Source organism: Betta splendens, chromosome 10 (assembly GCF_900634795.4).
Source record: "Betta splendens chromosome 10, fBetSpl5.4, whole genome shotgun sequence".
Taxonomy (NCBI): domain Eukaryota; kingdom Metazoa; phylum Chordata; class Actinopteri; order Anabantiformes; family Osphronemidae; genus Betta; species Betta splendens.
Window position 1 is genome coordinate 16,681,075 of NC_040890.2, and position 11,684 is coordinate 16,692,758.

General features: G+C 38.6%; 1 long non-coding RNA gene across 2 annotated transcripts; it reads right to left on the bottom strand.

Annotated features, from left to right (window-relative positions):
* Positions 1 to 1,717: 1,717 nt before the first annotated feature.
* Positions 1,718 to 11,029, bottom strand: LOC114864704 (uncharacterized). 2 transcript variants are annotated; one of them, XR_003787396.3, is made up of 3 exons: positions 10,938 to 11,029; positions 10,585 to 10,845; positions 1,718 to 1,958 (listed from the first exon to the last, which is right to left on the bottom strand). It is a non-coding gene; the product is annotated as an uncharacterized LOC114864704 (long non-coding RNA). The 2 variants fall into 2 exon arrangements; XR_008695933.1 differs by lacking the exon at positions 10,938 to 11,029 and having other exon boundaries at positions 10,585 to 10,923.
* Positions 11,030 to 11,684: the final 655 nt, after the last annotated feature.

Genomic DNA, 11,684 nt, shown 5'->3' on the forward strand with positions numbered 1-11,684 from the left:
AGCAGTCACACACGCTGCAGTGCACTCCGATGAATAATCTGGCTGTCGATGCAGCAGCCCCACAGGAAAACATAATTACAACTCCTTAATTTCCTCCATCTTGAGTGTACCACCGTGGCCCAGAACTGTTCTGGATTCATCACATGCTTATTAGCAGCGGTCATATAGCAGCCCATGTTGCTCTACCTACCCTCTGCTTTCAGCTTTAACTACACGAATAAAAATATTATCATCTATCTTTTGTCATTCATCTGCATGATCTGCACTCATCTGCATTAGGAGTAATTGCTTTGGTTTTATTTATAATTCTCTGTTTTCAGTGACACTTGCATTTAATTTGCATTCGCTGTCAGTGGATTTCAGTAGTGTGCAGTGAACCAACATCTTACTAAGACGGTTTATGTTAGTTATCTTTTAATCTACCAAGAATTAGTATACTCATGAACACTGTAATTATAAAAATGTTGATGTTGTCCAAGCAATTCTTGGTGACCAGGGCATTTGGACTCTCACTGGAAAGTTCTGAAAGTTAATTTTGCATTCAGGACTTTGCTGTGTTAATATGAATCCTGTGGATGCTGTAAACCAACCATCTGGAATTTTATGCCCGTTAAAGTAAATGCTGGGGATTATATGCAAGTACATACACACATGCAAATACCCTCATTAGAGAGTGATGTACCTTTTAGTATCTCTGCTTTAATAGTGTTCATATGTCACTGATTTGAAAAGCGCACACTTATGAGCTTTTCCAAACATATTGGTAATCGATGCACCGAGTCCTTGGGGTGTCAAAAACTTGTAACCAAGACTCAGACCATCTGCTTCCTCAACAGTAAATGTCAAATTAATGAATAAATATGCTAAATGGCACAGGAACACTGTTTGTCAACATGACACCACCAACAGAGCCAATGCTGGAATTATGAGCCAAAGTCTGTCTGTAAAATCCACACTCTTCTGACCAGAAGATTATTAGAAAAGGACTGCAAGAGGAAAAATAAGGACCACAAAAATAAGCAAAACAGTTATGAGTTAAACAGAGTTTCTACACATTGTGAAGTCACGAAATTATTTTAGTAAAATATAACTGTATATTTTACAAATTCCAGCAATAAATACTAGCTTATGAAAAGATACTATTTAAAAAACAAATATTATTTAGGATGCAACCTTTATGGAAGTCATACGAAGTCATAAGATGAAACCCACAGAAAAGTGGTCCCCATCCTTTGTCGCACCATGGACCGATTTAAAGTCACAATATTTGTGTGACATTTGGTGGTGCGGTGGGTAGCACTGTCGCCTCACAGCAAGAAGGTTCTGGGTTCGATTCCCGGAGCCCTCGTGCCTTTCTGTGTGGAGTTTGCACCTTCTCCCCATGTTTGCGTGGGTTCTCTGGGTTCTCCGGCTTCCTCCCACAGTCCAAAGACGTGCATTAGGTTGATTGCCCGTTGCCCGTAGGTGTGTGTGTGAATGAATGGTTGTCTGTCTATGTGTTGCCCTGCGATGGACTGGCGACCTGTCCAGGGTGCACCCTGCCTCTCGCCCGTAGCCAGCTGGGATAGGTTCCAGCACCCCCATGACCCCGCACTAGGGAGAAAGCGGTTAAGAAAATGGATGGATGGATATTTGTGTGGTGGTGTGGTGGAAATATACAACGATATTAAGTGCAGCCAGTATAGAAATTACATATTCTAAATGTAATAAACGTGAATTCACAAGGTATGCAACTTTATTAGCAGCTTCCTCATAACACAAAGGCTTCATTGCTTCATCAGAGCCGTCGCTGCATGTGTTGCAATAAGTCCGTGATTTAAGTAGGACTCCTGGTATTTTACTTCACTTTTCTTGGTAGTCGTAGGCTCTTCTTCGGTCTTATCACTGGCTCTTTTACACTTCAAACTTCACCAATAACGGTGGTTCCCTCATGTCTGGGCCACAGAGGTTGGGGAACACTGCAACATTGAAAAGATCTGCTTTCTTATTTCTGTCACAGTTCAGCTCTGAAAAAGTCACAATGAAAAGTGGGTGACTTGAATTTGATTACAGATCAGAGCTGGATATGAAAACGCTAAGTGGAACCTGTTTTTTTTATAGAATTTTATAAAGAAAGATAAAAGAAATAAAGACTTTGCGATAGAGGCACCAGCACATACACAGACAGAACTTTCAACCATACGTCAGCTTTCAACCTTTGTACTGAAATCACGATGGCTTCATCTGAACGACATCTTGCAGTTCGGTTCATTTACACTTACTGAAGGGTGTCAGCTGGCCCTCATTTAAAATCATCGGGCAATTCTCCTGAAGCATGGGGGATGAGGATGTCAAGGAATAGAAATCAGTGTCTTTGCCCGATGAAAGGAGCACTTCCTATCAAACGCTCATGAGATTATTGCTGATGACACATCAGCAGGGTCAATAGGAGAAGAGTGTCCTCCCTGGGCCAATTGAGTCACTTAATCAAGAGCTGTGTCAGAGCAGCACACAACACGTTGTTGTCTCTGATGATGTGATGATGGTTCACCTTGGATTTTGCCCTTTGAGAGGTGAGCACACTCTTGATGTAAACTAATTTTAGTATCTCAGACGGGTGGCTGTGAACAGATTATTTTAGATGGATCTGCTCACATCCTTCACATTCTTCACCAGTGCAAGTCACTGCACAAAATTTTATGCTTCTACCTCCTGATAAAAATAACAGCAGAGCATTAATCTGAGCGTAATCTCCACATAATTCTTATCGTAATATGAATTTAAGTATCTTGTCTGCCTTTACAAATCACTACTTACAAATAATAACTATTTTCCATAGCTGGCTGCCTGAAGAGTGAGACAGTTTGCAACTTAAACTCATTTTTACATAATGTGTCTTTCCCCATAAAAGGGGACACAAGAAAGAAGGTCAAATGCCTCAAAGACTGATAAAATGCACAGGCTTCCAAGTCCTAATGCAGCCAAAACTAGGGGATGACTAAGAGCTTGGACTGGGTTTGTGGTTGTTGGCCAGCGTGTAGCAGGGATGAGTCAGCTAAAGGTCACACCGATCGAGAATGTTGACACCTGTGCTCTCTTTAAAAATTAAAATTCAAAGTTTTGGGACATAGTAACAGAAGGAAAAAGTTGCTGAGATTTTTGAATTGTAACAAAGGAAAGCAACAGAGGCAGTGGGTGTATATTTCTCATGCATGGAAGGAAATATTCACCAGCTGGGGAAGTTTATGAAGTATTGGATTAATGATCTCACTTAAAGTAACATGTTGCCCGTAAATTAAATGTACATGGGCAGTGCGTCCAAGAAATGTCAGTGCTCTTAAAATGCAATATACATGATGCTGTTATGGTTGATTGTAAAAACGAGCAAGATTTAGACACAATACATCATTTTATTAACACCCTTAAAGAGGAGCTAAGCTGATGTATAGACCCTCATTCTTCCTGAAATGATTTTAGCTCATGCACATAGAATGGTTTTCAAACATGGACATTAACCTTGTGCTCTTGCCACAGATTTTCCATTGGATTCAGAGATGACCACTCTAGAACCTTAAATTTGGTGTCCTTCAAAGGGGGTTGCATATTCGTCAGCTCATTTTCTGAAAAACCAAGTGGTAAAATGTCAAAATTTGTCTTTCCTGATTATCTTATTCACATGAATTATGTCCCTTGTAGCCTGAAGCAGCAAATAAGCCCTGGACCATTATAGCGCCACTAACACATCCTTATTATACATCATTATTGGATGCTACCAGGTGTGGACTGTATCTGCTGTATCGTTGACCTTCCTAAATGATTCTGCTGCAATTACCATCTTACCTACAGGAATACTTAGTTTCGGTAGAATGATGGTAAATGTTAAGTTGGGAAACACTGCCCAGAAACATGATTACAAAAAGAACACACAAAAATTCATTAACAGGGGGTGCAATTAAAAGACGAGTCAATTAGGATTAGGATCTTAGAATATGAATCTAGCAGATTACATCAGTGACAGAATAAGGCAAGATGGCAAATCATTGGTCACAAAAAGTTCTGTATTAGATAATTATTTTTGTGGCTAATATTTTCCATCTTGCCCGCCTGAGGCACAATGATGATGGAATTCACAATGATGTGAAATGCCTGGCACGGCAAATGGCTTGGCTGTGCTGGTCTCCCCATGTACTAACGCCTGCCAGGTCTCTTCGCTGTAGTGATAGGACCTCTCCAATGAAAGCCTATCTGTCAATTACATTGGCAATAAAACCAGGGCAAAGCCAAGCATATAATGACCCGCTTCTCACCATAAAAAGAATTGCTTCAGAGAAATATGTAGTGGAGAAACAATATGGTATGTCTGATGTTTAGCTGGATTTGCATTCTTTATTTATTATAGCTTTTTGTTGCCGAGCTTGAAAGACTATAAATTGGATTTAGATTAAGTGGACATAAAGGCTAAGCATAATAAATAATAATAGTAATAGGACTCGCCTAATGGAAACATTTCTTTTACCCACACACTATAAATATTTAAATATATTTAAGAATTGGAATTCATGAGATATAGTGGGCAAACATTAAAATTTGATTTTGTCAGTAATATTGGTTGGCCGGACAAAGAAAACATAAAAATTAAACTTTAATGCAATTTTTAAATATCTTTTGACATCAGAAAAAGTTAGATTAATGGAAATGGTTGCCTTAATATTCATCCCTATCTGAAGGGACATTGTGGTAATTAAAACTTAGTGGTTGAAAACGCAATTCTTGCACATTGATCCTAGCAATGAGGGAATAAATGGGCACAACCAGCTTTGGGGAAACTCTTAGGGAAAGTTCTTTGCAGGAAACAGGACAGCAGACAACCTGACCTTCAGTTTAATAGCAATACCATAATAAACATATGCTTCCCTTTATAAATTAGCCTCAGTCTTTTATTACTTTCTACACATCCAACATCTAATGAATGTAATATTTTAAATTATCCATGCAGCTATAGGAAGAAGAAACCTTTTTCTTCGCCTACCAAGTAGTTCGTCAAATTCCATCACTGAAGGCAGGCAAGTATCCAATTCATTAAAACGGCATCAAAAGAATCTTTCAACACAAGTCCATATGCCACTAACTTCACATAAAACACTTAATTCCAACAATATGCTATTGTGCAAGAGCAATTTAAGTTCAAAGACAATGTTCAGTCCTCCTAAGAAAGTAATGAGTCTATCATCCTGTATATCAAAGCAAAATGTACCTTAGGATGTGGCTGGACCATCAAAAATATGCAGCCCTTTTCATCCTGCTAGTCATAACTGACCAGCCAAGTATTCTTCTCATTACATACATTTTAGGCCATCGCACACATTATCATTTACATTCTCTGCTATCATTCAGTGGCACATATAGGCAGGTGTTAAGGATGTGACATTTGGTGTTGGAGATGGTAAAGCCTGACATTTACACGCTGTTATCATTGCAGTTTATGTTAAGATCTTGACCCACTGTATCTATACTGTACCTTCAATTATCACAGACAGTACGAATGGAGCTGTCGTGCACAGTTTGTGTATAGGAGGATTATTCAAAATGTCTACATGCGTTTAGTACTGATACTAAATACAGACATGCAACCTTATTAGAGGTCGAGTTGGGTGAGTTTATACTCGTGGAACAAAATAACAACATATTCTTGTAAATTATAAACTGAAAAACTTGTGCATCCTACATAAAACTTTAATTCGGTGTTATTTATATAGTGCCAAATGACAATGAGTTATCTTATGTCCCTGTAAAGAGTATGGTTTATACAACTTAAACCCAACTAATCCCACTTAATGCAAGGTTTTAATTATAGTCAATCAATTAATTGTAATTTAATATAGAATAATAATAATAAATATACTCAGAGCACACAACAAATCACACAGAGAAAAATAAAACAGATTTAATTAGCATCATAGTTTTTCATCAATCAAATAAAATATGAATACTTGAATGAATACTAGTGCTTGATCATTATTTATCTTGAGTTTCTTAGCTGCGTAATTCTAAGTGCTGCCTGTAATAATGGCTACATAATAGAGTAATTAATCAAGTAGGCACTACCTGACTCAAAGAAACTTCTGAAAACTGCTTACCCCTTTATTCCACCTGTGTTGATTTGAAAGGTGACACTGCTTTCTTTAACCAAATGATGGAAAAGCAAACCTCTTTGTTCAGGCTGAGACGATCTGCCAAAAGGCAGTGTGCAAAAGGTTGGTTAAGACATGTGAAAGGCTTCAGAACAATGACAGTGAAACATCCCTAAGAAATCGTTTCACTTAACAACAGCAACATCAATGACTGACAATTACTCGTACTACAATTACTTGAGAAATCAAGAATACAGTAACTCGAACAGACTGAAAATGTTCATTTTTAGTTCATTTTTTGTTAAAATAAATTAGGTGGTGAAACTAAATTATTTATTCAAAGTCTTTTAAAAGTAAATGATTAATTTTAAGCAACCATGACAAATCTGTCAATTACGAAATACTGTAAATTGTTTTCCAGCTTTTCATTTAAGAAAACAAATAATTGTCCATGACTTCAATCACAGGTGCTGGGTCTTATCAACAGAACTATGACTGTTTATTGACACAGTGATAAGTAAATGTGTACAATATGGATGTTGGACACATTTTTTTTAATGAATGAATACATTTAAGCACTCTGTGTCATGATGTTAGTGTGTCAGAACATATAATTCAACAGTTCTCTTGCTGTACTTTCTTAATCAAATGAAACATGTTTTGCTACATAATTAGAAACTTTACAAACAGAAACAGCAGTTAGTGCCACTAATTGTTTTCTTGGCAGGTGTTTAAACCAGTTAGACATTCATTATGATGACTTTAAACAAACCACCAGGTTAACCAATTTGTATTTTAATAACAATTATCTATTATTACTCTATTATTATTCCCATCATGTTCCCACCCAGCTGCAATTACTTTGCTGATAGTAGAACAGCTTTAATAAATTACAATATCCTCTTAGATTTAGGATTACAAGATGAGTATTATGCACACACTCCCTCGAACGCATCATCTGGTTCTGATCCACAACTTCCAACAAAGCACCTTTGGCTGGAACCCGCACAGCAAAAGCATCAAAACATGGAACTGACTGGCATGTTTTGCAGCCCAGGTGTGTCCTATTTACATGGATTATTAAACAATAAATATTACTGAATGTGTACCCTGAGTTCAGATTTGTGTTGGCCTGTTCAGACTGCATTTAAAGCAGTTGAGAAGAGAAACAGTTTTGAAAAAGAAAGGATGTGTCCATGATCCTTAACAAGCTCATCTAGGAAACAGAGTGGAGGTAATGTCATGCTAGGCGTCATGCATGGCTTCCTCTGGGATGGCCTTATTATTCTTCATTGATGATTTAACACATGATGGCAGCAGCAAAATGAACTCAAAAGTCTACAGAAACATGTTGTCTGCCAATTTAATGCAAGATGCAACCAAACTGATTGGGAGATCCTTCATCATATTGCAAGATAATGACCCATAACACACAGACAAAACAACAAGGAGTTTAGTGGAAAGTGGTGGAAAGTTTTAGAATGGTCAAGTAAATCTCCAGCCTTAAACCCTTTAGAGCATTTTAACTGCTAAAGAGGAGACTGAAGCGATTATCCCCCCAAATTAACCAAGACCTTTAGAGTTTTAAGTTGCTGTTCCAATACATTTGCTCCCATGAAATATTGGTTGATTTGCTATCATCTAAGTTTGTATCAGATCCATAAATACCTGGAAATAAAAGCAAAAATGTTGGTAAAGTCTCATTCAGCTTGTTTTATTTTTCTGTAAACTGAAGACATTTTAGGTTTAATACCACAAGTGGCCACACAGTTCCGATAATTTTGGTGGGGTGTCTACATGTACTTAAGCATATGTGGCCCAGTTTTACAGGTCATTACCCTTTAAAAATCCTAATAAATCTACTTTAGTTCTCTATGATTCAGAGGTCCTGCATTCTGCTTTGTGTTTCCTCACTAGTTACTGTGTGTATTAGATTAGGTTTTATTATACAGCTACTTAATACAGTTGGGTGATGAGTATTAGGGCTTGTGATGGGAACAAAACCAGAGTGGAGATACTTAATGGGGCAGAAAGCAACCTTATCACGACTCAGAGACTTACTAGTGTTGGCAGTTGCCATTGATTTCTCCTCCAAATTATCTCCCTGTTTTCTCATTGGTCTGTGGTGCAGTCCCTGCCAAGCTGGCCAGACGTGTGTGTGTGTGTGTGTGTGTGTGTGTGTGTGTGTGTGTGTGTGTTTACTTGAGCACAATCCAGCATTAACGTTCAGGTATGGAATCTTTCAGGTTGTTTGACACTTGCTCATGTACTGATGAGACAGTAAACTATTTATTGACTTCTAAAAGGAAAAGCTTAAAGTCAACTTATGAAATATCCTGAAGTTCCACATGTATGACAGTTAAAAGTTGTTTTTAAATTCTTACTGAAGTTTCTTACTTTTAACTAAATTGCATTCAAGTAATTCCATCATATTTTTTCATTTCAAAGCATAACCAGTAAAAACATCATATTTTATGGCATAGGAAAGAAATCATCACAAGTGATGCCTAAGGAGTTGGGAGTCCTTTCTCTTGGCAGACTGTTAGACTCTATCTCTGCTACATGCTGGGTGTCTTTTTGAGATCTTAATGGCCCAATTATCACAGCTCTGGAACAGATCAATGGAGACCTGGCAGCCAGTGCTCTCTTCACAATGGGGGATGGGAAAGGTGTGACAAGATGCACGAAGACCCTTTGAAGAAGGTGACAGGTGCAGCCACTTTGCCAGAAGTCTGTCTTTCTCCAAAAGGTATGGCTGTGACAGGAAGTCGTCTGTAAAATGGCAGGGCTTCCCTTTTATACGAGTCACAATGGCAGTATTACATGCAGTAACTCTTGTATGCCACCGTTATATCGTAGTAAGTGACTGTATTTCGTGCTGTCAGCAAGGAAGTCTGGAGTTTACAATGTCAAGACCCAGTGGCAACTTGTAGATAAACTTGGTCTCTTTTATCTCCCAGCATGGAAAAACGATAAAATTATGCTACACACCCTGTCTCAAAGGAGGTATAATTCATTCTCTGGAGGTCTGAGTACATGTACAGCAGTAGTTGTTGAGTCACATAAATGATATTTACTTCAGATTTAACACTTGTCAGGCTGGTTAAGGTGGTTAAGGAATAGGGGATTGTGTAGAGGCTGGCTACAGGTTGAACTACAGCCACAAGAAAAAGACACAACACCAGCCATTTCTCAGATGCTGACAGAAGCAGGTTTACATTTCATAGTGAACAGGTCTGGCATCATTAATGAAGCTTATTATCACCAATACATTTTTATTATCTATTAGCATCTTATTCTGCTTGTTATTGCTCAAGTTTCCACATTTTTCCCTGTGAACGAATGGATTGAAATTCCATTTTAATTGGGTGCAAATTAGCGTACTGGCTCTGATTTAGCTGAATTGAGTGGCTTAATCTCAAATGATTCAGTAAAGTCAAGATTTTCACAGCATGACCCAATTCTTTTATCTGCCTCATACGCAGGAAGACACGGAGGAAGGAAATATGTTACAAGTTCCCCAAAGTCTGGCAGAGATTTATGCATTAAAGCCACCTGGAACAGCAGCGTAGAAGTTGGTATACACTTAGTAGAGCTGAAGACTTTCAGACCTGCTTTGCAGCCGATGCTCACATAACTTGACTGTACATGAGAAACTGTGCGTTGCCGCTCCAATGGAGCGGTGGTCTGACACACTGTGGAGCTGAACTTTATGGATGAATAAGTATGTATGACTACAGTCTATTATCAAGATTATACATTATCTTAATGCAGGACCTTCAAGACTCGAATAGTGGATATAAATGGTTATTAACTTACCCAGACTTACAATACGGAGGTTGAAATACTGACAGCTACAATCACAACCTACCTGCTCCTATTTGGCTTCAAACCAAAACGGTTTTCCCACAGTTTTCCCAAAGAGATTACTCATCACCATTAAAAGAGAGCCGTGCGCCACTCTTCTCCTCGAGCTGAATAATCTGATTTATAAAGGCTGACGTCACAGCTTTCATTGTTAAGCATCCACTTAGGTGTTTTTTTGCCCATTTTCTCTTCAGTTATGGATATTTCAAGTAAAGAACACGCTTCAACACTAAATGGACTGTGTGTAACCTTTTACCTGTAGCACTTTCCAAATTCTTAAATATATATTTCTACATATCGATCCATGAAAAAAGGCTCACAAACTCCAGGGAGTGTTTTTAAATCTGATTTGAATCCATTGAAACACAGTTGACCTCTTTATACCTGCAGACTCAGCATGAATGAACGTGGACCACACAAACTCACTACAGTGAGAAAACTAAATAATTAAAATATGTTTGTTCAAATCTAACCTCCCAAAGTTTAGAGTTCACTCACTAAAACAGGTGACAACGTATGTGCACTTTTAACCTCACTTTAAGAACTTAACCCATTTTAGCTAACACACTCACGCACAAGGTGGAGGAAATGAGCAGAAAACACTCACATTTAGGCTGCGTCGGCGTCCAGAGCGGGACCTCCGGGCTGCAGGGGCCGGTGTAGGTGTGGAGGTCTGTGGGCAGGCTGCCGGCTAAACGCGGAGCAACAACCGTTAGTCCACGCGGCGAGGCCGAGCGTGGCTTCCTCCTCCTTCCCTCCTCAGGCTAGCTAGTTAGCCTGTTATGCTAAGTCACACAACGGCGGAGTCTTCGTGGTATTTGCCATTTAAGTTACAAAACAGCTTTTAAATTGGTTACAGTCCGTGATGCTGCGGTAAAAAACATACATAAGCGACACCATATTTTTCAAACTGAACTTTTGTCATCGCAGTTTCTTTGACGTAATTTTTTTTTATCTTACCGGGAACCTGTCAATCATTGTACCTGCGTCCTCTAGGTCCCGCCCCACAGCCAATCACGTTACAGAACAACTAACCAATCAACCACCAATTAATATAATAGATATATTAACAGATATATAAAATATATCTGTTAAAACCACAATGGAGTGAGAGCTAGTAAATAAATTGAGATGTACATGAATAATAAAATACATGTAAATAAATTTTAAAAATAGATGCAGAAATATCAAATTTGTATTTGATAGATTTATATAGAACACAAACCTATAAACCCATCCACTTTTTACCGCTTAGTCCCATGCAGGGACTCCACACAGGAAGGCACCCGTTACGCCCCAGGAATCGAACCCAGGCCCTTCTCTGAAGTAAATGGATGCCATATCAGGACTCCCCATGACATAAACGCACTTTACTGTAAACAACTTGAAGAGTTCCTCCTCAAAGTGCCTGAAAAGCAAGTGTAGAATTACAGGTGCCTATTTTCAGGTGTAGGAAGAACGAGAGTAATTATTTATAGACTACTGCTCAGAAAGTAATGTTCTATATAGTGTGAGCGTTCAGAGCCAATTCATTAGCTGTATATCTGTAGGTGTCTTCAGAACAACAATGAGCACACTGAAGCGAACAACTACTTTTGCCCTGAGGCTTTGTCAAAGTCATTCCTCCCATATGAAGGGTGTTCCAGAGTGAAACCTGGGTGAAATGTTTCCATTCTTAGCAAATACAGAATTTTGCGGCTCCCTGGA